A 23491-nucleotide genomic window follows, 5' to 3' on the forward strand; every position below is an offset into this window, starting at 1 on the left:
ACCTGGTATTTGAAAAACCCCAGCAACCGAGGCAAGAAGTCACTCTTTGACAAAAACTACTGGGAAACTGCAAAATACACTATCAAAGATCAACATCTCATACAATGTACTAGATAAATTCAAGATGAACTCTGGATAACTGAGTGACCAATAAGAATCCCAGAAAGCACATAACTCCACATACCTCTCTTTACTAGGGCAGAAAGGCAGGGGATCACCATAACAGAATTTTGTGTATATTGTTAAATACAATTACTGGATTACATGCTTTTTTCTAGTATTTTTCTTTGTTATAAGGAATGGTTCAATTTGGAGGGGTTAGTATTTGCAGAAGTGACTATGATGCAAAACAGAAGGCATCCATGAAGCATTAAAAAAAATGAAAATATGGGAGCAATGGGAGGCAAGCTAGTGAAGAGGAGTGAAGGTGTGTGGGATCGGGGAGTGGAAGGAAATCTGGGAAGATCCTTGAATACGACAACTTGTAGACTCTGGGAGTTCGCATCAGTAACAGACGGGGACCAGGGCAGCTGATCAATTTTTGCCAACATGCTTTTCCTCCTGTCAGACTGGTCTTTGCTAGCCAAAGTTCAATGGTGGAAATCATGAGATGCCTTGGAAGTCTGGGTTCTTATGCTGGCCCTGACCTAGGACTTTGAGTCCTGGTACATCACTTCCCCTCACTGGGCTTGGATTTGTCCAAGAAATAACAATTTATCCATTTCCCTATTACCCAGTGCAGTTGTGAGAGCAGGATGAACAAGGGATGGGGTAGAATGCTCTGAAAGGGAGGGGGACTGTGAAAATGGGGCCTGCCTTTATGAACTTGGTTGTTTAGAGCAGACCAATAGTCATATATCTTAGTTCTTTTTGGTTTTGTTCTTGTATCACAGACTATAGACTGTTGATCATGCTGTTGGTCAAATAAAGGAGTGTATATGACTTTGCCTAGGATGAGTTTAATGGGGGATGGTCAATTGCCAAGTCTCTAAAGGGGAAAGAAGGATGGCTCAAGGTTTCCATTGGTTGGTGACCAGCTTAGTCCTCAGTTAGGGTCAGGTTTATTTCAATGTCCCCAATTCCTCTTTCCTGTATTTATATCCCTTTAAGCTTACATGTTCTGTGTTGCCTGAGCTTTGGTTTCCTCATCTTTTGGTGAGAATCTGTCTTAATTTGGATGACTTGGCAACCTGTGTGACTGAAAGAAAATAAAGAGAGCTATGTGTAAGTATGTATGAATAAGTGTGTTATTGTGTGTGTATGTGTGTGTGTGTGTGTGTGTGTGTGTGTGTGTGTGTAGACAGAGAGAGAGAGAGAGAGAGAGAGAGAGAGAGAGAGAGAGAGAGAGAGAGAGAGAGACAGAGATACTGAGAAACAGAGAGATAAAGTAATGCCATTAAACCCCAAAGCAGAACATTTCTCTCCAGGAGTCCAGATAGATATTTCCATCTCTGGACTGCATAGCCTGGACCTTCTGTCATTCCTAGTAGGAGGTCAAAAAGGCCCCCAAGGCAAAGGTCCCTGAACACTGTTCCTGTTCCTCCTCTGTAAAGTCAGGTAAAATCTAGGTACAAGATTTGGTTATAAATTGTGCAGTAGAGATGAGATCTGAGCTTCTCATGCTCTGTGTTGGGATCTAAGCTTCTGAGTTCTCAATCATGTCCCCAGTCCTCAACACTTGGAATGAGGAGCTATCCTCTCTGGCCCTTAGTTACGAGTGCTACTGCCTTTAATCCTAGGTGCCGTGGATTGGAGGCTCTACCTAAAACTCCTCACTTAGAATTTGTTCGTCAATGGATTCATAACCAATTTAGCTCTAGGCAGAGTAGGCTGGCTTCCATGTAGAGAGATTTTGGTGGTCTTGTCACTCCTCTAAACTTCTTCTCTGTGGCTCTTGGCACTATTGATCACTCCCTTTTTGAATTTTTTCCTTCTCTACATTTTGTGACTCAGCTCTCTGCTGGTTCTCCTTCACACTGTGACTTCACACTGGTCATACCTCCTCTGTCCTTGCTGGATTTTCATGCATGTCACATCCACTAACTCTGGAGATCCCATGAGACTCTAGCCATGGCCCTCTTCTCTTCCCTTTTTCCTCTATACTATTTCACTTGTGGATCACATTAGCTTCCATGGACTCAATTATCATCTCTATGGAGATGACTCTCAGATGTATTGATGCAGTCCTAACCTCTCTCCTCATCACAAGCTGCCTAACTTCACTCTCAAACTGGTTGGTCCATAGATATCTTAAACTCAACATATCCAAACGGAACTCATTATCTTCCCACCCCACTCCACCTCCTCCACTCTCTTCTTCTCCTAACTTCCCTATTCCTATCAAGGGGTCCACCATCCTCCTAGTCGTATAGGCTTGCAAATTACATGTCATCCTTGTCCTCTCTATCTCTTACTTCACCCCCTCTCATCTAATTCATTGTTTAATTCTATCATTTCTTCCTTCATAACATCTCTCTATACTGCTCCTTCTCTCTTCTGCCACTACCCCCATCCTGGTCCATCTTATCATTACTACACAGATGGACTTTTACAGAAGCCTGCTAGTAGCTCTGCCTGACTCATCTCTCCCTGCTCCAGTCCATTCTCCATTCAAAGCTGATCTTCCTAGAGAGCAAGTCTCACCAAATCACTCCTCCCCCATTCCATAAACTCCATGGCTCCCTGTGATCCCCAAGATCAAATAGAAATTTCTCTGCTTTGCTCTTAAGGCTCTCCTTATTTTGGCCCCTTCCTACCTTTCGAGTCTTCTTCTATCTTACTCAGTTCCATGTATTTCATGATCCAGTGACACTGACCTTCTCACTAGTTCTCAGACACTACCCTCCATCTCTTGACTCTGGGCATTTATACTGGCTGTCCTGCATGCCTGGAATGCTCTCCATCCTTTATACCTGTCTGCTGAATTTCCTGCCATCCTTCAAGTATCAGAGAAATTCCAACCTTCTGTAAGAAGCTTTTCACTACCTACCTCAATCTTTGTGTCTTCCCTCTGCGACTACCAACTTTTTAAAATTGAATGTGTCCTGTTTGTACATAATAGTGTCCATATTATTTTCTCCATTAGACCTGTAGCTCCTTGAGGCCAGGGACTGTTTCTTTCCCTGTCTTTTTATCCCTAGTTCCTGGAACATAGTATGTGCTTAATAAATGCTAGTTGATGTTACTTGACTTGAGGCAGGTGGACTAGCATCTAAAGTTCTAGTATTAGTGATGAATTCACTAATAGTTAATTGTTACTTCATCCTCCGAGTTACTTTTGAAAAACTTAGATCTCTTTTGGAAGACAAAAGACAAGTTTCTAACACTTCAGTGGGATGGAGTTTTCTTGGCCTAATTTTCCTTTTCAGAAGTCGAGATGGGAATGTGAAAGAGTATTGAGAGAGATGGACAAAATGGGGAGAAAGGAAGTAAAAAAAATACTGTTATGTGATGAGGCTAGGTTCTGGAATCATTACTGCTTACATCTGTGTTAAAGGATACCCTTGATGTATACGTCACCCTACACAGTCTTGGCCAACATAAGCTGAATGGTAGAAAATCAACAACGTTGCTGTTTGCACACATTTTTTATGAGGAAACTGGCCTTCAGGGCTTCAGGGACTGGAGCCATACAAGAGGCTACTTATTTTCCCAGCTTTGCATCCTCATATCTGAATTGCCACGTGTCTACAAAGGATTAGAATGGGGGATCATCAGGGGCTCAGTTTCCTCATCTATTGAATTTAGGCAATAAAATTTGTGTTACCTACATTATAGAGTTCTTGTGGGGAATACACTTTGTAAACATTATTTCCTTTTCTTTTTAAAATTTATTTTTAAAATAATTTTATTGATGCCTTCTTCTATATTCATCATGTTTATGGTTATTATCCTTCTACTTCCCCTCTCTGATTGCCATCACATATAAGAAATGATGTTTTTTTAGAAAAGAAGAAAATCAGCACAAATGACATATATGTTGAAATAGTCTGAAGACATGTGCAATGTATAACACCTCTGGACCACCTACCTCCAAGAAGGGTTGTGTGGAGATGTTTCTCCTGATATCTTTAATTTAGAACCAAGGTTGATATTTTTAGTTTCACTACGTTAATTTTTGTTTTGTTTGGTATTCAGTTTTCTTTTCCATTACGTTGCTATCATTATTGTGCAAATATTTTTGGGCTCCATTTACTTCATGTTGCGTCAGTTCATAGCCATTTTTCTATGCTACTTCATGTTCATCATCCATATTATTTCTTATAGAACAGTAATAATCTATTGCATTCATGTAACACAATCTGTTTAATTTACCAATGGGCATCTACTTTGCTTCTAATTCTTTGCTACCACAATAAATGTAGCCATATATATTTTAGTGTATGTGGATTTTTTTCTAATCACTTTATTTGAACAATTCCAAATTGCTTTCCAAAATAGTTAGACATTTTCCCAGCTCCATTAATAATATATGAGTGTGCCTATTGCTCCACAATTCCTTCCACATTGAATATTGGCATTTTAGTCATCTTTGCCAATTTTCAAGGTGTGAGATGAAACCACAGGTTTGTTTTCATTTCCACTCCCCTTATTATTAGAGATTTTTTCATGTGCTTGTTGACATTTTGCAATTTTTTTCATTGTAAAAGTTGATTCTCTATATAGATGTGAATTATTTGCTTTAGTGATAAGTGACACTGTCAGTTGTGATACAACATGTATTAACTCAATCACTGAGGGCTGTGCTCAACTTTCCCCAAAGGAAGGAGCTGTGTAGGAATGTATAAGGGAGGGCGACATAGAATACTTAGTGAAGAATTGAGATAGACCCTCTTTCCCTGGGGATTTTAAGAAGAGAGGATGTCCCCATGTATCTGATCTGGGTTAAGGGATGTGCTCTGTACATGCAGGAGGATGGATAGCATCCCAGCCACTGTTCAGCTTTGTTTACCAGAACTTCAGGAGGATACAGAGGTGGCCTTGAGGACATGCAGGCCACTGGTAAGTTGGGGGAAGAACCTATTCCAGGACTTGTGGTATAAGGGAAAGTCTATCAGATTTTTGCCAGGTGACCTTGGTTTGAATTCTGCTTTTGCCTTTATTAGCTATATAACTTGGGGAAGTTATTTGCTCCCTCATCCTCATATCCCTTCTTGATAAACCCAAGAAGTTTTACTGATTTTTGTAGCCTCTTCTAAGTCCAAATCTATGATGTTCTGATTTAGGTAGTATCTCCTCTGAAGATGGATTTAAGTTTGAGAAAGAGTTAAAAGTCTTCCAAAGCCAAGAGTGATGAATAAAGCAACGGAGTTTAGCTAGAAGAGAGCAGTCAAAAAGGTGTTGTCACTGCGAGGTTGTGAACCTGATTTTCTTGAGCGAGCTGTAAACAGGTTCAGGAGAATATTCACAGAATCTCATAACCTTAGAGCTTTAAGGGGCCTTAAAGATTGTGGAATCCAACCCCTTCCTTTTGCTCTTGATGATGTCATGAACGTTCAGGACTATGTAGCTAGTGAAATTGCAGAGTCCTGCCTGGAACCAAGGTCTCTTGACTCCTGGTTGTGTGATCATCCCACAACACTGAAATCCCAGCATGCCAAGAATTCAAGAGAGTAAAACTCATCAGTCATGCTGCCTCTCTATTCCTTCAGGTTCTCCCTTTTCTGTTCCACAGCAGCAGGAGCATTGGCTTTAAAAAATTTAATTGGATTTAAAAATATTAATTTTAAAATTCTTTTCCATTTACATATAAAGACAATTTTCAACATTCATTTTGTTTTATTTTTTTTTGTTCATCATTTTCTTTTTTTTTTTTTAAATTTATTTATTTATTTTGCTATGGTGATGGCATAGCTTACTGAGAGGAGCAAGTCATATGCCTGACCAGCAGGCTGCTTGTCCTCCTGTGGAGCTCGCAAGTAAAAGAATGAGGCGGGAGAGCGGGTCATGAAGCAACTCCGATTTATTCAAGCAACCACTCTGATTATATAGTCTCTGCCAGCTAGCCCAGTGAACCATGGTAACACACACAAACAAACCCGAAGCTATAGTAATGAACACAAGCTGGAACTATAGTGACAAAAACAAACCAGGGGTGGGGCCGTCCCTTCCAGCACCATCTTGTTCACCCTTTCTTGCACCGGACTCAGTTTACCTGATGTCCGCCAGTGTGGAGTCTCAGATGGTGTGGCGGTCAGCGCCCCTTACATATTTAACTTTCAACATTCATTTTCACAAAATTTTGGGTTCCACATTTTCTCCCCTTTTGTCCCCTACCCCTACCCCAAAACACCAAGCATTCTAATTGCCCCTATCACCAATCTGCTCTCTCTTCTATCATCCCTCTCTGCTCTTGTCTCCATCTTCTCTTTTGTCCTGTAGGGCCAAATAACTTTCTATACCCCTTTACCTGTATTTCTTATTTCCTAGTGGCAAGAACAGTACTCGACAGTTGTTCCTAAAACTTTGAGTTCCAACTTCTTTTCCTCCCTCCTGCCCCGCCCCTTCCCTTTGGAAGGTAAGCAATACAATATAGGCCAAATCTGTGTAGTTTTTGCAAATGACTTCCATAATAGTCATGTTGTATAAGACTAACTATATTTCCCTCCATCCTATCCTGTCCCCCATTACTTCTATTCTCTCTTTTGATCCTGTCCCTCCCCATGAGTGTTGACCTAACATTGCTCCCTCCTCCCCATGCCCTCCTTTCCATCATCTCCCCCACCCTGCTTATCCCCTTATCCCCCATTTTCCTGTATTGTAAGATAGGCTTTCATACCAAAATGAGTGTGCATTTTATTCCTTCCTTTAGTGGAATGTGATGAGAGTAAACTTCATGTTTTTCTCTCACCTCCCCTCTTTATCCCTCCACTAATAAGTCTTTTGCTTGCCCCTTTTATGAGAGATAATTTGCCCCATTCCATTTCTCCCTTTCTTCTCCCAATACATTTCTCTCTCACTGCTTGATTTCATTTTTTTAAGATATGATCCCATCCTCTTCAATTCACTCTGTGCACTTTGTCTCTATATGTGTGTGCATGTGTGTATGTGCTGTGTGTGTGTGTGTAATCCCACTCAGTACCCAGATAGTGAATAGTTTCAAGAGTTACAAATATTGTCTTTACATGTAGGAATGTAAGCAGTTCATCTTTTGTAAGTCCCTTATGTCTTCTCTTTGCTGTTTACCTTTTCATGCTTCTCTTCATTCTTGTGTTTGAAAGTCAAATTTTCTTTTCAGCTCTGGTCTTTTCATCAAGAATGCTTGAAAGTCCTCTATTTCATTGAAAGACCAATTTTTCCCCTGAAGTCCTATACTCAGTTTTGCTGGGTAGGTGATTCTTGGTTTTAGTCCTAGTTCCTTTGACTTCTGGAATATCCTATTCCATGCCCTTCGATCCCTTAATGTAGAAGCTGCTAGATCTTGTGTTATCATGATTGTATTTCCACAATACTTGAATTGTTTCTTTGTAGATGCTTTCAATATTTTCTCCTTGACCTGGGAACTCTGGAATTTGGCTACAATGTTCCTAGGAGTTTCTCTTTTTGGATCTCTTTCATGCGGTGTTCTGCGGATTCCTTGAATATTTATTTTGCCCTCTGGTTCTAGAATCTCAGGGCAGTTTTCCTTGATAATTTCATGGAAGATGATGTCTAGGCTCTTCTTTTGATCATGGTTTTCAGGTAGTCCCAGAATTTTTAAATTGTCTCTCCTGGGTCTATTCTCCAGGTCAGTTGTTTTTCCAATGAGATATTTCACATGATCTTCCATTTTTTCATTCTTTTGGTTTTGTTTTGTGATTTCTTGGTTTCTCATAAAGTCATTAGCCTCCATCTGTTCCATTCTCATTTTGAAAGAACTATGTTCTTCAGTGAGCTTTTGAATCTCCTTTTCCATTTGGCTAATTCTGCTTTTGAAAGCATTCTTCTCCTCATTGGCTTTTTGAACCTCTTTTGCCAATTGAGTTAGCCTATTTTTCAAGGTGTTATTTTCTTCAGCATTTTTTGGGGTCTCCTTTAGCAGGGTGTTTACTTGTTTTTCATGCTTTGCTTGCATGTATCTCATTTCTCTTCCCAGTTTTTCCTCCACCTCTCTAACTTGATTTTCAAAATCCTTTTTGAGCTCTTTCATGGCCTGAGCCCATTGAATATTTGTTCTGGATGTTTGGGATACAGAAGCCTTGACTTCTGTGTCTTTCCCTGATGGTAAGCATTGTTCTTCCTCATCAGAAAGGAAGGGAAGAAATACCTGTTCACCAAGAAAGTAACCTTCTATAGTCTTATTTTTTTTCCCCTTTTCTGGGCATTTTCCCATCCAGTGACTTGACTTCTGAATATTCTCTTCACACCCACTTTGCCTCCAGATCCTCCCAGCCTGCACTTGGGGTCTGAGATTCAAATGCTGCTTCCCAGCCTCAGGGCTTTGGGTGGGGGTGGGGCAGCTATTCAGTGTGAGATCAAGTTCAGATGCTCAGGTGGGGGCAGGGCCGCCTCTCAGGGCTCAGTTCCCTCAGGGGGTTTATGTGGAGACCTTCAACAATGGATCTGAGCTCCTGCCTGCATGGGGAGCCCCAGTCTGCTCCTGCCTTCGCTGCTGCCTCCCGAGGGGGCCTGAGTTATGGGGCACCCCACTCCCCTCTGGACCCGCCAAAGAGACCTTCTCACCAACCCTTGTCATCTGTGGGTGGAGGGACCCGCGCAGCCACTGGAGATTCTGTCCCTGAAGCCCTCTCGGATCCGCTCCTTTCAGTGCTGCATGGCAGAGGCAGGGCTGGGCTCGGCTCCTGGGTCCGTGGCGTGCAAAGGACCTTTTGCGAGAGGTTTTCAGGGCTCTCTGGAACAGAAATCTCCTCTGCTCCGTTATTCTGTGGCTTCTGCTGCTGCAGAATTCGCCAGGGGTTCTTTTTTACAGATATTTTATGGGCTGTGGGTTTGGAGCTAGTGTATGTGTGTCTTTCTACTCTGCCATCTTGGCTCCGCCCCCCTGTTCATCCAACATTCATTTTAAAAAGATTTTGAATTCCATCTTTTTTTCTCTCTCCCTCCTTTCCCCCTCTCCAAGATGGCAATCAATCTGGTACTTGTTATTCATATGCAGTCATGTGCACATATTTTTACACTTGTCATATTGTGAAAGAAGAAATAGAATAAATGAAAAAAACAACTTGAAAATTCCCCCCCCCCCCCCACAATGATATTAGGATGCTTGCATCTGCATTGAGATTCTGTTGGGGCACAAGCTCAGTTCTCATGTGAATGGTCTTGGGTCAGGTAAAGGTGAGGGCTTCTTGAAACCATGAGCTCTCATGAGGCCTCCCAGAGAACAGCTGGTAATTGAGGGAGTGAGACATGAGTTATCTTGTTTTCCACCTCTTCTCAGTGGAAACTTGCTGGGGATAGCATCCCACCCTTGAGACTGGTCCGTGGTCTGAGTACACCTTTTGTTAATTGACTAAAGGGCTGAGAGCATGCACGGTCCACGAGCGAACTATGCAGTTGGCAGAGCTTAAATGGGGATAGAAAAGCCTGAAAGGGGGTTGTTTTTCCTTTCTCCTCGGGAAGGAGAAGGGGGCTCCTGCGGGGAGAACTTGCCCTGCATGTGGACATGTAGCTTGTATCTGGAATAAAGGCCTACACCTCTGCTTTACCCTGGCAGTCTCTTCTCTCATATGTTTATCTGGCTGATCACTGAAGACCTGAGATAGGTAAGAGGACCCGGCAGCCCACGATATTAGGCCTGACAAGATTTGATAGTTCTTTCTCTGAATATTGTTAGCATTTTCCATCATGTCTTTTAAAAAATTGTCTTGGATCATTACATTGCTGAGAAGAGCTAAGTCTATCATAGGTGATCATCACAGAACATTGCTATTACTATGTACAATATTCTGGTTCTGAAGTGCTTCTGCTCTTGAGTCAGACAACTTGAGTTTCAATCGCCATTCTGATATTCATAACCTGTGTGACTTTGTCCAAGTTTCACTTTGCCTTATGGGGTGTCAGTTTCATCAGTTACAAAATGAGGGCATGGTAAAGAGTGACTTTTGAGGTCACTTCTTGTTCTAGCTCCAAGATCCTCTGATCCTGTGATCCTGTCTGGGAGGAGAGGAGTTCCCAAAATGTCCTGGGGAAAAGTAGCATGATTTAAATACGTGTAGTTTGAAATATGCTCTGGTTGCTCCAGGAGCACATTCTGGGCAATTACAGTCAGGATGTGAAAGTAGAAGCAATAAGACTTGATAATAGATTAGAAAGCCAGGGTGAGTGTGAAGGAGGAATTGAGAATGACATTGAAACTGTGCCCAGGTGACTGGAAGGATAGTGGCACCCTTGACACTAATTGAGAAGTGACAAAGAGTGTAGAAGTTTTGGGGAAAGATAATGAGTTCTGTTTTGGACATGGTGAGTTGAGGGAGTTAGTGAATCAAGACTGGAGCTTAGGAGGAATGTTAGGGCTGTATATGTAGTTCTGAAAAACTTTTGCATAGGAATTGTAATTGAATCCATAGGATACTGTCCACAGGAACTAAAAACATGGCCATGTGATACAGTATAGAGAAAGAAGATGTACAGGTCAAAACTTTTGGGCATGCTCACAGTTCATGGGTATGATATGAATGAAAACCTAGCAAAGAGATTGAGAATGGTCCATCAACTGAGTAGCAGGAGATGATATATTTCTGAACCTTATTATCATTAGGGGCCATAGAGGAAATCTGATTAGAGAGAAGGAATGAGGTAATTCTGTTAAATATTGAGGATCTTAAAAGAAGAATAAACATATATGGGCTGGGCAGGGAAAGGAAAAGGAGAACTATCTCCTAATTAGAGAGCACAAGTACAGGTCTTTAACAAACAAAGAGAAAAGGGTGAGTGGAGCAGCTGACACTTGAGTCTTACTGTCACCTGAAGGAGAAAAGAATAGAAAAATTAGGTGTTTTCATCTCACTTCATTCAATATGGAAATAGGAGGAAAAATGGAGAAGAGAGAAATTGGAGGTAGAATAGATTAAGAATGTGAATAATCTTAAGCAAAATAAACTCTATCCAAGGATACACAAAAATCTGTATAGGAGTTATTTTAGTGGTGGTCAATTGGAAGTTGAGTGGATTCCCATCATGCTTATTATTTGGAGAATGGTTGAACAATTAATGTGAGGGAAATATACTGATGATGAACAATGAAGGTGAAGGTTTCAGAAAAAAATGGAAAACTTATATGAACTTATGCAATGTGATGTGTGTAGAACTAGGAGAATGATTTCCACTTTGATAACAATATTGTAAAGACAAACAACTTTGAAAGACTTAGGAATTCTGATCAGTGTATTGTCCAACCACCATTCAAGGGGACTAATAATGAAAGATGTTACCCTCTTCTTTATTGAGAGGTTAAAAACTTCATGTACAGGCTGAGATATATACACATATGCATATACATGTAATATAGTTGTATATTTTCCTTTTAGACATGACTATTGCAAAAATTTAATTTGCTCCATTAAACGATTGTCACAGTTATTTTGCATTTTGTCCTTTCCTTTCCTTTCCTTTCCTTGCTTTTCCTTGCCTTGCCTTGCCTTGTATTCCTTCTTTTCTTCCTTCTTTACTTCCTTCCCTCCATTCCTAGAATAGGTTTATTTAAGTCATCAAAATACAAAGGAATGTCTCATGGCCAAGACCTTAGAAATGTGCTTTTCTTTCATTTTCCATTGATGGGACTGGGTGGTGTGTGTCTTGTGCTTAGAACTTGGGACTCGGCTCTATAGGAATCAAGTTAAACTATAAATATTCTCCCCTTCTCCTTTCCAGAGTATGAGGTGATATGGGTGAGAGAGTAAAATTATGCCTTCCATGTGTTGGGGGAATAAGTTTCTATAGTTGCAATAATGCCTTTTGAATGTATAATACCTCTGAAAAATCTCATTTGCCTGTTAGTGACTAAATGGAACTTGGATCCAAGGAACCTCTTCTCCTCTACACTGTAGGGGACTCTATCATCCTAGGCTGGAGACATTTTTAAAAAGCCTAGACACTCCTAATCTTCTTATGAGTACCAGAGAACTCTGGGAAGGGGTGAAAGGTAATTTAGCTGGTCTTCAGGTAGTGAGGGCCAAGGTAGCATGTGTTACTTGTAAGATCTTTCCTGGGATAAAATTGGGTCCTTTGCTTTTGTGCAGAATCCTAAAAATATTCTCTAACTAGTACTTTTGATTTTCATATACACCAGACTACAAGATCCTACAGAAATTCAGAAAAAAATTTTAGGCTATAAATGTATAGTTGATTCTGAAAAATTCTGATGTGTGTTACCTTACAAGTCAATTCTATTGGTATAAATTTGAAAACTTTTCATGTGTTGATTGCTTGATTTTTTATTGATAGTTTTTGTATTGTTGAATTCTGTCTTAAGTATTGGTATGCTGATAATGCTGATACTCTCTATACTCTACATACAGACCTGTATAAGTATTGATATTAGGTTTAATATGAGAAATCTGGAATCATTACATTGCTTCTGTCGAGTGGCATATGAATGTTTCCTTCCTTCCTTCCTTCCTTCCTTCCTTCCTTCCTTCCTTCTTTCCTTCCTTCCTTCCTTCCTTCCTTCCTTCCTTCTTTCCTTCCTTCCTTCCTTCCTTCCTTCCTTCCTTCCTTCCTTCCTTCCTTCCCTCCTTCCCTCCTCCCCTCCTTCCTTCCTTCCTTCCTTCCTTCCTTCCTTCCTTCCTTCCTTCCTTCCTTCCTTCCTTCCTTCCTTCCGTTCTCTCTTTCTTTCTTTCTTCCTTCCTTCTTTCCTCCCTTTCTTCCTTTCTTCCTTCTGAAAGGTTGTAGAAAGCTTTCCTTTTTTGAAAGAAAAACACTTACAACTTAGGGTGAAAATGCCTGTGGCTAAAATTCACAAGTAGATGACATACTTTGCTACTTCTCTGAGGCTACTTATATCTGTCTCATGGTGAGTGAGTTTGCAATTTTCTTTGGTTTGCCCTGGTAATAGCAAGGATCCATGGAGAAATTTAGTCTATCCTTTGAGATAAGGGACCCAGAAGAAGTTGTCTGGATTTTGGTGGGGATCCCTTATGCTTAGAGGAACACCTAGTGAATTGTGGTATGTCTTGTGAAGAGAGGGACACTTTTTGTGCAGACTCTAGCTGGATGATCCTATGCATCGACAGAATCATTGGAAGAGCTTCTACTCAGGAAAACTTTCTCTTTTTGAGAATCCTTATGGGGAGAATTCCTTTCTAGTTTGGAAATACTCCCGTGGACCAGGTTTTTGGCTGACAGAGAAGCCAGTTTTCTTGGTCTTTGCTCTTTCTTTTGCTGGTGAGTTGAAAATGACCTTGTAAGGTGATATAGGCCAATGTATTTTCGGAATTTTGTGAAATGTTCCTCATTTCATTGAATGTGTAAAACTTTGTGGTTTGCCATTTCTTTCTTCAGCTCATTTTACAGATGGGGAAACTGAGACACACAGGGTTCAGTGACTTGCCTAGGGTCACACAGATAGTAAGTGTCTGAAGCCAGATTTGAACTCAGGTCTTCTTGACTCCAGGCCCAGTGTTTTATTTACTGTGCCACTTAGCTGTCATAAAAGGTTGTATTATGTATTGTATTTGTAACTCTTGAAACTTTTCTCAGTATTTGGGTGTTTGGAGGGATTATACACACACCCACATGTGAGTGCGCCCCCCCCCCCCCCATATATATAGAGAGAGAGAGACAGAGAGAACAGGGTAAGTTGAATAGGAAGGGATGATATAAAAAAAATAAAATTAAGGGGTGAGAGAGGAACATATTGGGAGGAGAAAGGAAGAAACTGAATGGGGCAAATTATCTCTAACAAAAGAGGCAAGAAAAGCTTTTTCAATGCAGGGGGAAGGTGGGAAGCTAGAGGGAAAAAGTGAAGCTTACTCTTATTACACTTGGCTTAAGGAGGGAGTAACATGCACACTCAATTTGGTATGGAAATCTATCTTACACTACAGGAAAGTAGGGGAGAAGGGGATAAGTGGCATGGGGGCAATGATAGAAGGGAAGGAAAATGGGAAGAGAGAGCAATTAGAAGTAAACCCTTTTGGAGAGGGATAAGGTCAAAAGAGAGAATAGAATAAATGGGGGGCAGGATAGGATGGAGAGAAATATAGTTAGTCTTACACAATATGACTATTAGGGAAATCTTTGCAAAACTACACATATAGCCTATATTGAATTGCTTGCCTTCTCAGTGGGAATGAGTGGGGAGGGAGGAAGGAAAAGAAGTTGGAATTCAAAGTATTAGAAATGAATGTTGAGAATTGTTTTTGCATACAACTGGGAAATAAGAAATACACATAATGGAGTATAGAAATTTATCTTGCCCTACAAGACAAGAGAGAAGATGGGGATAAGGAAAGGGAAGGGTGTGATAGAAGGGGGGGCAGATTGTGGGAAGGGGTAATCAGAATGCTCAGTGTTTTGGGATGGTGGTAGGGGAGAGATGGGCAGAAAATTTGAAACTCAAAATTTTGTGGAAATGAAAACTAAAAATAAATAAACATAAAAAATAAAAAAGAAAGAAAGAGATACTTGAAGTGAAGGGAATCAAGACAAGAGAGTAAGGTTGGTGGAGATGTTGAATGAGCCCAACAAGAAGAGTAAGAGGGATCCTCCAGCTTCATAAGAGCTTTATGCTTGGTGGGATGAGAGGGAGGAGAACAAGATAACTCTAGACCTGGCTGAGCTCTCCTGGCTCTAGTTGTCTGAGAGGGAAGCCTAGGAGCCCTGGGCAGGGAACTCAAGACAAGTCCCTTAATCTCTAAGGGCTCTAGGTAACTCTCTGTATGTTGTCTCTTTCCCCCAGTCCCAGAATAGGGCTGACCTACTTTGAGAGAAAGAGACAGACAGTGAAAGAGAGAGGGAGAAAAAGAGAGAGCTGAATAGATGGAGAGGGAGAGAAAGAAAGAGACAGAGAGAGAGAAAGAGAAAGAGAGGGAGAGATAGAGTGAGAGAGAAACAGAGAGAGCAAAAAGAGAGAGAGAGAGGGAGAGAGATAGATAGATAGATAGAGAGAGAGAGAGAGAGAGAGAGAGAGAGAGAGATTCTGCAACAATAAGTTCCCTGTAAGAAGAGTCACAGATGCAGAGGCTGAGGTCTATATCCCCTAGAATAAACATGAATGAAATAGACAATAAGCAAGAATATATTTCTATAACAGTACCTTTACTCTCTGGCAATCTGGTAGCTTTCAAGACAACACGACAAAACCTAAGATGACATATATTCTGGTGCTCAGGTTCTGATCCATCCTCAGTGCCAACAGGAGAAATCCAGATTCTGCAATGAATGGTAGTGAGGACCCTTTGTAGATATCCAGATATTGCCATGTAAAGGTATGACAATGAAGTCCACTGGGAGTGGAAATACCCTTTACAAATGAAGGTTGTTAGCACTTTCTCTGAAAATTAGTCTTAAAGAGTTGCCCCAAAGTCCTCAAGGAGAGTGGTGGTGTAGTGGATAGAGAGTCAAGTCTAGAGTCAGGAAGAACTAAACTCAAATGTGACCTCCATCACTTACTAGCTGTGTGACCCTGAGCAATTTACTTAACCCCACTTGTCTCAGTTTCCTTAACTGTAAAATAATTTGGAGAAGGAAATGGCAAACCACTCCAGTATCTTTCCAAAGAAAACCAAAAAGGAGGTGATGAGCACAAAATACAACTGAAATGACTAAACAACGAAGCCCTCAAAAGTTAAGTGACTTGCCCAGGGTCACACAGCTGGTAAGTAGTAGAGGCAGCATTTGGACTCAAGTCTTCTTGCTTCTATCCAACAGTTCAAGCTATCTCTCAAACATTTATATCTTGGAATCAAAGAAGCTTTTTTTTTCTTGGAATACTTAGGGACCAGAAATAGTGGAACACAGCATTCAGCAGGACCCTCTCTGACCAGGCCTATCCTAGATCAACTATAAGAGTCCTAGACCCCTTTGGTAGTCTGGAGAAACCTATGGGCTCCTTGTCTGAATATGATGTTTAAATATATAAAATACAAGATTCAAGCCTACCAAAAAAGTCAAGAAAAAACCTTATTAAAAATTAAAGATGCAAAATTTTTCCCATTCAAATTCATGGGTCCCATGAAATCCAGCCATGGGCTCCTGGGGTATGTGAGCCCCAGATAAAGAACTCCTGGTTTAGAGAAACATTTCTCAATATAGAAGAGGAAGGATTGCAATTAGACATCAGAAAGACTACATGGCAGAAAGATGTGTGAAAGACAGAATCATATGGGCTCTCTCTCCATGCACATGCCTGGGTCTGAGAGTTTTCCCTCCTAAATTTAGAAGTGCAGTTGGACTGATGATACTTGCACTACCATCCTCAGAAGGCTATTATGGGGAGAATTCTATAGACAAGAGAGCTATTCTTAATTGTCTCAGTCATCTCATTTTGCCTTTGATTTCAGTTACTTATGTGCAAGTCTTTTCATTGAAGGTACAAATGCGACTAATTTTTTTTATTCACACTTGGGATTACTTTTGTTCTCTACCAGAAGGATTTTAGTAGTTGATTTTCCATACATATTTGTTTATATTCATGGATGGCCTGTGACTCTTTGTGGTAGCCTGTATAACCCATGAGGTACTTCAGCAATGCAATATGTCATCATACAGTTCATCAATCATGAGATACTTATTAAGTTCCTACTATGTGCCAGGCACTGTGTCAGGTGTAGGAATTAACAAACAAGAATGAAACACCTCCTACAAACTCAACAAGAGTCACAGAAAGAGCACAGTATCGCTGATGCCCACCAGGAAAAGATATACTCAAGCCACCAAACAAATGGCCTCCTCACAGTCTCACTGGCATGCCAGTATACGATGAATTCCCAGGCTGTCAGGGTCTGAATTTAGCTTAGGGAATGATGAGATACATTGATTAAAAATTGCTGTGTTTGTTTTTTAATCTATGCCTCCATCCCTATCCTTCAATGAGATTTTCTACCTTTGTCCAGGGTCCAAGCTCTAAACTTCAGAGTAAAAACAGAGAACATAAATGATTTGAAAAAGGTTTGATTTCTCTGCTTTCCCACACCAGTGACCCTTACAATAGCTGACAGTCTCCAGCACTCAGAACTTCCTCTTGCTGGAGTCCCTGCTTCTGCTCCCTGGCTGATCACTTCCATTGCCAGTCATCCCTGGTACACGCTCAGGCCTCAGGAGCTGGTAACACAGGACTCAGACTCCTCAGGTCCCTTGTGTTCACCTACATGTTAGGCAGAGACAATCAACATCACTGAAGTGTCTCTAGGCACCTGGCAGCCCAAGGGGCAGACTGGAAGCCTCTGAAGCTTAAAAGAAAGAAAGGGGGAAATAGTTGTTCTAGGTACCAACATCTGGATCTCCTTGTCCTCCTACAGGCAATTTCTTGCTCCAGAAAATACACAACCTGAGACATCCTTGTTCCCCTGTTGTCTTTCATGGTTTCTTGGCCACTATTTTCAAAACTTAATGGAGTGAGGATGCTTTTTTTGGGGAGGGAGGGGTTTGGGCATGGAGCATTTGGTAGTCATCAATAATTCCTTGAATATTCTCCCTTGTCTTCCAATTATTACCCCAAGTTCTAAAGTAAATAAGAATTCAAAATGGGAAAGAGCAGAGATTACAATCTGTAGAATCTCTGTATGAATTTACTAAATTAATCAATGGATTGATGAGTAAATACCATGAGACCTTCTCGAACAGGGAGACAAACTCACAAGTTTCTCACCCAGGCCCTCCCACATACAGACGTTAGGCCCTTCCCTTTGTTGTGCTTTGCAGATGTGCCTATTTTTGTTTTGTTGTTAGTTTTTGTTTGTTTGTTAGTTTTACAAATTGAAGACTTGTGGCAGCTCTGCATTGAACAAGTCTATTTGGCACCATTTTTTCCAGCAGTATTTCCTCACCTGAGGTCTCTGTGTCACATTTTGATAATTCTCCCAATATTTGAAAGGTTTTCATTATTATTATATCTTTTATATTGATCTGTGATCAGTGATCTTTGATGCACTATTCTGATTGCTTTGGGGAGCCACTAACTCTACCCATATAAGACAATGAGCTTCAGCACTACATATTGTGTGTCTGCTGGCTGCTCTACCAACAAACGGTTCCCAATCTTTCTCCCTGGAGAAAAACATATTGAAATTAAGCCAATTAATAACTCTACATTGCTGTAGGTCTTTAAATGAAAGAAAGAGTTGATCAATGTGACAAACCTCATTGTTACCTCATTTTTTAAATTGCCACAGCCACCCCAACTTTCAGCAAACACTGCCCTGATCAGTCAGCAGCCATCAACATGGAGGTAAGATCCTTCAGCAGCATAAAAGATTGCTGTTGTTGTTGCGTTTGTACTTTGTTGCTGAAGAAGACACGCCATCAGAGAAATGATGACATGACTTGCACTGGACTTTGTTTCGAGTGAGGGAGGGCTGTGTAGGTCACCAGCCTCGCTTTCTCCTCCAAAGTCATCTGAATCCCGTGACCAGAATGACTGGAGATGACCCAGGATGCACTGGGAGACCTTGGCCCACTTACTGAAGGTTCAGATGATGCTTAGCATTTTTAGCAATAAAGTCTTTTTGTAATGGAGCAACTAGATGGTGACATGGATGGAATGCCAAGCTTGGAGTCAGGCTCAACTTGCTGAGTTCAAATCTGACTTCAAATACTTGCTAGTTGTGTGAGCGTGGGCAAGTCTTGCTTGCCTCAGTTTCCTCATTTGTCAAATGATCTAAAAAAGGAAATGGTAAACCACACTAGTATTTTTGCCAAGAAAACCCCAAATGGGGTCACAAAGTCAGATACAATAGAAAAATGACCAAAAAACAAAAAATTTAATTAAGGCACATGTATTTTTTAGCCTTAATACTGTTACTCACTTAATAGACTACAGCATAGTGTAATCATAATTTTTATGTGCCCTGGGAAACCCAGACATTCATGTAACTCACTTTATTGAAATAATCACTTTATTTTGGTGGGCTGCAACTGCACCAGCAGTATCACAGAGGTGTGCCTGTACTTCTCTTTCCAACAAGAGACATGCTTTTCCCTAGCAGAACAGGCTGCTCTGTCCAAGCAGTTCCTCTCTTGCTGTAGAAGGCCCCCAAAACCCAGGCCCTAGGGAGAAGTTCTTCATTACCCTTTATAGCCTGGCTACTGCCCAGATGCCTTTCCCTCCTGACCCCAGGTGGGGAGAACTTAAGTACCTTAAAAACGGATTTTGCCGCTGGACAGACTTCTGCTACATCAGGCTCAGAGACAATAGCCTCAGCAGAGACAATGGCCTCCTAGACCAGTTTCTTCAACTACCCAGCAGTCAACAAAATCTACCACTAAAGGTGAGTATCTAGCTCTGTCCTGAACCAATGGGGTCTCTTGTTCCTTTCATGCATGGTGGGTAGAGCAGGAGTACATTGAGAAATTTCTGACACTTTGTGGGTATGTGTCTGGGGCATGAGTTGGGAGAAGAGGCAGCATGTTCACTCCACTTGGAGTCAGGAAATTTGTTTTCATATTTGACATGGACTATTTGAGGAATGTTGGGCAAGTCATTTAATTTCTTGGAACTTCAGTTTCTTCATTTAACAAAATAGATTGGGGAGAGGGGGTGGGAATCTACAGTGATCACTTTCATAAAGGGCTTTGTTCACCTTGAAGAGATCATGCCTCAGTGGATCCTCATGGAGGTGGGGCCTTGGCAGAAAAGTTTGGGAACTTCTTTCATCCATGAATGGACAGCTGTACTAATATAGCACTAAGTAATTCTCAGGTGCATGACCAGTTCGAAGTAGCATAATGAAAATTGAAGGTATTAAAGGTGAATATATCCAAAAGTAGGCCCTAGAATAAATCCCTATATTATTCCCTTCCCAGACCATTAATCCTCTTCTCCATCCCCTAATATAAAAAGTTCATTGTCCAAACTTAAGCAAAAGGTATGAACCTATTTTTGAGGGTGAGCATAGCTAAGCCTTTTCTTTATTGGCCAACGCTTAACATTAGCTTTCAGACATCCCTAAATACAGTCAGTCAGTCAACAAGCATTTATTGAGCAGGTCTTATGTGTGAGGCACTGGGCTAAGCTAATGCAATGAAAGGTAAAAACAATTAACAAAACCACGTTCCCCGCCCTTAAGGAGCATATATTCAAATGTGGGAAGCAACATATAATTATCTAGATAAATACAAGACACAGAGAAAGATGATATGAAAGTAATGTGGAAAGGATGCAAAATTGGAAAGACCAGGTAAAACCTCATGAAGAGATGGGATTTGAACTGAGAGCAGAAGGAAGGCAGGGAAGAAGGCAGAGCATTCTAGGCATGGAAAGAGGCTGGGGCAGAGGCAGAGAGGTGGGAGATGAAGGAACATGGGTGAGGAAATACAAGGAGACTAGGTCCTTTCAGATTTAAGAATTATTCTTGGAAGCTATTCCCTTTCTGCAGTTTAACCTGTAGAGCAGGAGGACATTTTCCTCATCCCCTAGTACGTCCAGTCTGTATCACTTTAGCAACAGTTGTAAGCCTCTGTCCCCATCCCTGGGCTCAGTGTGGTACAGGAGGATGGATGGGTCCAGTAAAAGAGAAGGTCTACTCATGAAGATGCAAATCTGTAGGAACCATTCCTTAAAAAGATTCCTTAAAGGAAATCATTAAAACATCGTTTCACAAATCTAAACTATTAAACCGGAGCATCGAACCTGCTGTGTGTCTTTACTGAAGAAGCTAATGCAAAGGGAGAACATTGGACAGAGGGTAAAGTGGGCAGTCCAGCTATCCAGGGAGGGAAATTTCTTTAGAAATCCTTGCCTTGTCCCAGTCAATTCAAATCTGCAACCTCAGTTACCCAGCTCCTTCACACCCACATAAATGCAGACATATAATAGACACAGGCAGAAGCAAATGGGAAGAAAGATACGTATGTGCCTCCACATGGTTACATGTAAACAAAAAGAAAGTATTCATCGTTCCTAGTTTAGTCCAATTCTTCCAAAGTCTTTACAGATACAGATAGATAGATAGATAGATAGACAGATAGATAGATAGATATAGAGAGAGAGAGACAGACAGACAGACAGACAGGAACACAGGGGATGGTTTTGAGAAAGTTCTGAAACTGCACTGCCTAAAGACCAAGTAGGTTCCATTAGGCCTCTCCCCCAGGGTTCTCCAGTAACCCTAAGAGGGTTACAGATATCTAGGCTCTCTGCAAGTAGTTGATGGAAACGTGTGTCATTCACAATTCTGCTAGAAGTGCTTATATATCACACAAGACAAAGAAAAAGAAGGCTGCTCATTATAGAGCTGTACCTTCCACATCACAACTTTCCCCAAAGTGGTTTCAATATATTGTGGGTCAATATAAGAAATAAAAAGGGAGAATTCTTATAGGAGTTTGGCAAAAGCTACAGAAGACACACAAAGACCAACAGACAACACAAAGGCTATAACCAAATACAAACCCCAAATTTTGCAATAAGGTACTGTAAATATCCCATAAAAGAAAATGAAAAAATTCACACTTCTTCAGGTTGAAGGGAGGTTCAAAAACATTTATGCTGATATTCCAGATCACAGGGGCTACCACACCACTATCCCACTCAATGAGGAATGGATAACGAGTTCAGTTGGTTATACAAAAAAAAAAAAAAAAAAAAGACTTGTGCTTGTTAGCTACAGCAGATAGTGAAGAGATGTACCTTTATCTGTATAGCTAACTTCACTAAATCAAGACTCGAAAAGGGAGGGGAATATTCCAGAGATTATTGAAGTCCTTCCTTTTTAAGTAATTAAGTCTTTTTGTACCAATTAGAGAAGCTAAGAAGACACTGAATGGAACCAGCTTTTGCAGTTGGTTCATATGGGAGTTATCCAAAGGAAAATGGCAAATAAAGAACAAAATGGATTTAGTTATATCCTCTCCAAAATCTATTTTGATATTTCCCCAGTACTCTTCAGTAAAGTCTCAAAAGAATCAACATTTAATATCATATAAAAGCCCACATATAAGGATGAAAATCAAATTTCTTTTGCCAAATACAAAGTTCTGTGTGTGTTTGTCCTTTATTGCTGAAGAAGACCATACCATCAGAGAAATAATGACATGACTTGCACTTGACTTTGTTTTGAGTGAGGGAGGGCTGTGCAGGTCACCAGCCTCACTTCTCCAGAGCCATCTGAATCCAGTGACCAGATATTCATCAGGATGACTAGAGATGACCCAGGATGAGGCAATTGGGGTTAAGTGACTTGCCCAAGGTCACACAGCTAGTGAGTGTCGTGTCTGAGGTGAGATTTGAACTCAGGTGCTCCTGACTCCTGCACTGGTGCTCTATCCACTGCACCACCTAGCTGCCCCTTCTCCAGTATGTAGAGGAGAAGGAAAGAAAAAAAGAAATAAAGATAAAAAATTTTTATGATAACCTTGTTTTATATTGAAAAGGAGTAATAATTTGTACATAATAGATTCTCAGTTTCATATGTAATTATCTTTTTAAATATACTATGCTATGGAAATTTATACCATACGTTAAGTATAAAAATACTGAAAATTAGCATTAAATAAATTTGATTTAATTTTTAAAAAAAGTATTCTCAGGAAGTAATGAATTCTGATTTCAAGGTGCTCAGCTATTCCATGGCCCTACCCAGCTAGAAGTCCTAAATGTTCCCTTAAAACTTGTTCATTGGGCACGAGAGATTGGACATTATTTGGGGGTGATTCCTATTCTGGGAATTCTCTCTTTTATCCCATATTCCAATTGTACTCCACCTCTACATATTTTCCATCCCCCAGTAAAACTCCAGGCACAGTCATTAGAGCCAGATATTCTTATGAAGACCAGCCCAGCCAAAGAGTATATCCACATGTAGGAGCAGAGTGGATAGATAACAGGAAGGTCTGAGTTCAAATTTGGCTTCAGACACTTATTAGCTTTGTGACCCTGCATAACTCATTTATCCTCTGTTTGCCTCAGTTTCCTAATCTATAAAATGAGTATAGCAATCGTTCTCCCTCTCATCATAATTGTGAGGATCCAGTGAGACCATATTTGTAAAGAGCTTTGTAATTCTTGAAGTGCTATGTAAATGGTAGCTGTTGTTGCTCTATCAGATCCCACAATAACTTTTATTTTTATAGCACTGTAACCAAATTTTACCAAATAATGTTTTCCTTACAGTGTTGGATTTTTGTGGTGGAAGTTCAAACAATTCCTTGGACTGTCCCTCTAAGACCTTGTTTGCTCTTTGCAGAGACAAGAGAAGCAATTGTTGTAATGGGAAGCCATAAAGTCCTGTGATAGTTCTGACTGTATCATTAGCTAGTAGAAGATAATGGGGTTTCTTTGTTTCTTGGCACTTCAGTTTTCTGATCTTTGAAACCAGGAGTTTGGGCAAGATTTTTCCTAATATTCTCTCTAGCTTTCAAACTTGGAAGCCTCTATATTCTGATTCAAAATGAAGCT

The 23491-nt window shown here is 40.6% G+C and overlaps 1 long non-coding RNA gene across 1 annotated transcript in view; it reads right to left on the reverse strand.

Annotated features, from left to right (window-relative positions):
• Nucleotides 1-973: 973 nt before the first annotated feature.
• LOC140531385 (uncharacterized) overlaps nt 974-23491 on the reverse strand; it is a 41581-nt gene continuing 19063 nt past the window's right edge. Inside the window, exons 3-4 of the long non-coding RNA XR_011976337.1 lie at nt 15194-15309; nt 974-1198 (exon numbers count right to left, since the gene is read on the reverse strand). This is a non-coding gene — a long non-coding RNA (uncharacterized lncRNA). The remainder of the gene's footprint in view (nt 1199-15193; nt 15310-23491) is intronic.

This window comes from Notamacropus eugenii, chromosome 3 (genome assembly GCF_028372415.1).
Source record: "Notamacropus eugenii isolate mMacEug1 chromosome 3, mMacEug1.pri_v2, whole genome shotgun sequence".
NCBI classification, from domain to species: Eukaryota; Metazoa; Chordata; class Mammalia; order Diprotodontia; family Macropodidae; genus Notamacropus; species Notamacropus eugenii.